This window comes from Pteropus alecto, unplaced genomic scaffold (genome assembly GCF_000325575.1).
Source record: "Pteropus alecto unplaced genomic scaffold, ASM32557v1 scaffold204, whole genome shotgun sequence".
NCBI classification, from domain to species: domain Eukaryota; kingdom Metazoa; phylum Chordata; class Mammalia; order Chiroptera; family Pteropodidae; genus Pteropus; species Pteropus alecto.
Window position 1 is genome coordinate 407,108 of NW_006435766.1, and position 3,973 is coordinate 411,080.

The following is a 3,973-nucleotide window of genomic DNA, read 5'->3' on the forward strand; positions in this document are numbered from 1 at the left end:
CATTACCAGAAGTAATTACTTCTGGTTATATAAATAATATCATATTTATGCAAGTGCATTCTGCAGAGAACCAATTTTGGATTTGCTAACAGGGTCTATTGCCAAATTTATGGAAACCCTGATAAAGTAATAGTTAAACAGCTTTTTTTTTACATGGAAATTTAATAAAGTTGACCCTTAACACAGGAATTGGAAGCACCCCCCCAATTCCAGTCAAAAATCTGAGTATAACTTTTAACTTTTGACTCTACATATCCATGGATTCAGTCAGCCATGGATGAAAACAAAATTTTCTATCTGTGGTTGGAAAAGTAAATGGAAATGAGAAAATATTGTTTTGATATTGGTTGAAAATATTGGTTGAATCTTTGGATGCGAAACCCATGAGTACTGGATCTCTTTGTAACAAGCTGCATATAAGTGAACTGCGCAGTTCAAGCACAGTGTTGTTTAAGGGTCAACTCTACCTATATTATAGCTATTTTAATATATTTATTTGTTTTGTGAACTTTCTCAAGTGTCATATATAGTTCGTTGCATTTCTCAAACTTACCCAACTTTTGTCAAGAAATGTGCTTTGCACACTGTAGTGCACCATCATGAGTTACAGAAAGAGAAGAATTGATTCTTTTTAGTCTGGACTAGCTCATGTAATCTAATGCAGCTTGAGAACCAATAAATATAATGGGAATGGATGGCAAAAGCTCTAGATTCTAGAAATTCTTTCTCTCATCAGCTTCTTCCCAATCACCAGCAAGGAACCTCAAGCTAACAGCTTTCTAGAAAATGGATTCTGACACCAACCACATGGGGACCCTTCCCTGGTGGGTGCTTCAGATAAAGCTTCAAGCCCTGGACTGACACCTTGATCGCAGCTTGTGAGATCACAATGAAGACCAGATAGGTTATACCTCAATTCTTGATCCACAGAAACTGTGGGTTAATAAGAGTTTCATGCCAGTAGGTTTCGAGTAATTTATAATGTGATGATGAATAACTTATACAGATTTTGGTCTAAAGCCTGGAATAATGTGAACCAATTTCTTAGTAAAATTAGTTTTAAAAATTATTTTTGAGGATGTAAGTCCTATGAATAGTTTTTAAGGAGAAAAACAGATTAACTTTTTAAGATAAGAGAGCATATCCCAGTTATGAAGAACATGCAAAGACATAACATCAATTATTGCAGAGAATATTTCCTGAAAAATATTATTGATTCTATATTATAAGGAGTAGGAAAATGAATAATTTCTCTTGTTCTTAAGAAACTTTAGAAAAGAAGGTAAATAAATTGAGCATCTATTTTTAAGAGCAGAGTTAAAACAGAGATAGAAAGTCCTATAGAAGTTATACTTCCATATGTGCATATGGGAGAAATTAGTTGCAAAAAAGTGGAAGGAGAGAACTAGGGAAGTTTACTTGGAGGAAATGCCAGTTGAATTGGCCTAGAAGAATAGGAAATAAAATAGTAGTATTTTAACAGATGGAAAGGGTGAACAAAGGAATTCCTGAAGGAGAGAACATAAGAAAAGGTTTAGATATAAGTTAAATATGGGGTAAATTCAGGGTGTGTTCAGCAAGTATGTGTGCGACATCAAATCTCCAAGAAAGAACTGAGACAGAAATGAAATAGTCAAGTGATTTTTTTGTGTGTATTGGGTGTATTTGTATTTCAACAAATTATATCAAGGAAATGACAATTTGGATATCAGAATGAAATAGTTGAGTCTCAATTTCTATTCTTTTGTTCCAGCTCTAAGTCTGGCTCAGGGGAATAAACATCTCCCTTCAGATAAGATTGACTATCCTTTTATAAATGACCTCAAGAGGTCCAGGAGTTTAAGCCCATGACTTGAGATAAAATGCGATTAACCATCCAAGCAAAAGACCATCAAACCCTTAATCACCTGCAGATAAGATTCCACATTGTCCCTTGGAAACGTCTTCTAATGCTTGACAACTTTAATAGCCAGACTACTCTTCTTGATTTTGTGTTGCTTAATGGTTAATTGCCCACTTTAAAATTTTGAAGATATTTCTCTGAAAAGTTCTGAGTTTCTTTGACCTTTCTTCATAGGTCCTTTTTCTTAGTCAATAATTGTCATGTTCTCCTCTGGACTTAGTCCAAATTTTCTATGTATCTTTAGTAGCGAAGACCCCATCTTGGCAGAGCACATTAATAAAGGGCTTAACATAAGACAGATAGGTTAAAGAATGACTTGGCTTTCACATTTCATATTCTACATGTATGACATCACATGATGTTTACTTCCTAATGTCAAGACCATGTCACAGGCTCACATTTGTTCTGCCCATCATGACTTCCAGAGCTAACAGAAATTTGGCTCTATCAACAGAACACTAAATTTTTTTTCAGGGTCATAGAATTTAGGAGTTGACCCTTCAAAGGAGCTATATTGTAATAAATATCCAATGTGATTAGAAATTTAATGTTTGAACACAAAATGAAGGAGACTTTGAGCTGCTTTCTTTTGGTAAAATAGTTTGAACTCATTTAAGAAACTTCATAGGCATTATCTTTGAGGGTTTCACAAACATCCTGCTAGGAATGTTGGGTGGTTCCTAATACCATCATTGTTTTGTCATTGAACAAACTAAAGTTTAGATATGATAATTTAGTTATAGAAGTAAATCGTAAATGATGGACTCTTAAAAATCTGATCTAAACAAACCCTTAAGTGACATGCCTCTTCAAACGAATACTTTGCCTCCACATTCTTCCTTAAATTGCCAAAGCAGATAAGTTGCCTAAATCATTAATAATAAAATGCAATTTACTTATAGCATAGTAGCTAAAATTTAGGCCCAACTGCCTAAATTGAATTGTTAGGTTGCTACTGAGAGGGTGGGTGAGTTGTTTTTGCACATGCACAGTGCAGCCTCCATCAGTAAGGCCCACAATTCTTGGTTAGCACCATAAAAGAAGGTACCTGGTAAATTGCTGTCTTTTCCCTGACCAGAAAAAGTCACCACATCCTTCACAAATGGCTGAATCCTGTTCCCTTAATACCTACTAACACATATCGCACTTGCTATTGAGTAAAGAGATCTGTAAACCTACTCTTCCTTGAAGTAGAGGATCTTTTCTTTTCCTAACTGGGCAAGTATTTGGCAGCAAATGGCAATACATCTGATCATAATCAATCAATCAACATATCTATCATCTATTGATCTGCCTATTTATTTCTTGGTATTCTTGGTGGAAAGGTCCTATCTTGCCAGAAAAAGCTGTTTTATTTCCACCTTAAAAAATCAAAAATTTGCTTTTAACCAGCTGTAAAACTAAGATTTGCACAACTGGTTAATGGCTGAGGAAGGCCTAGGGTACACGTGTCTTAACTCCTGTGTTATTTTTATTAAACCACACAATTGGTAGTGATAATTAGCTGGGAAATCTGGTGCTTAGAAATCACATTACTATATGATTATACTGTTTTGCCATCATAAAATTATGGACGTCATTGAGTGGTAGAAATCAGGAATTGCACAAAACCAGTCAGCAAATTATATTCTAAATATTCCCTTTGGAATCAATTAAAGAACATCTTTAACAAATTAGTCCCTTTGTTTCATCATTAGGGAGGAATACATAAACAGAATATTTAGGCAATGAAATATTTTCATTCACAGTAATTATAGCAAATTAGCTCGAGAATCTGTAATAAATTGCAAGGTTTGACACCTTATGAACTTATTAAAGTGAAAGCTTTTCTCATAGCCTTTAAATTATTCATTTTCATGGCCTACAATTATAATTTAATAGTTCTATTGGCATGTGATAATTTTTAAATTATATGACTATATAAGAATAGCTCACTAATTATTTAAATATATAACTGAAAATTATCTAAACATTTTAGTATCAATATAAAATATTGATATTTTATATTGATGGATGCTCAAATATGACTGGTTATATAGTTTTTCCATTTGTTTTGCAAAACAGATAAAT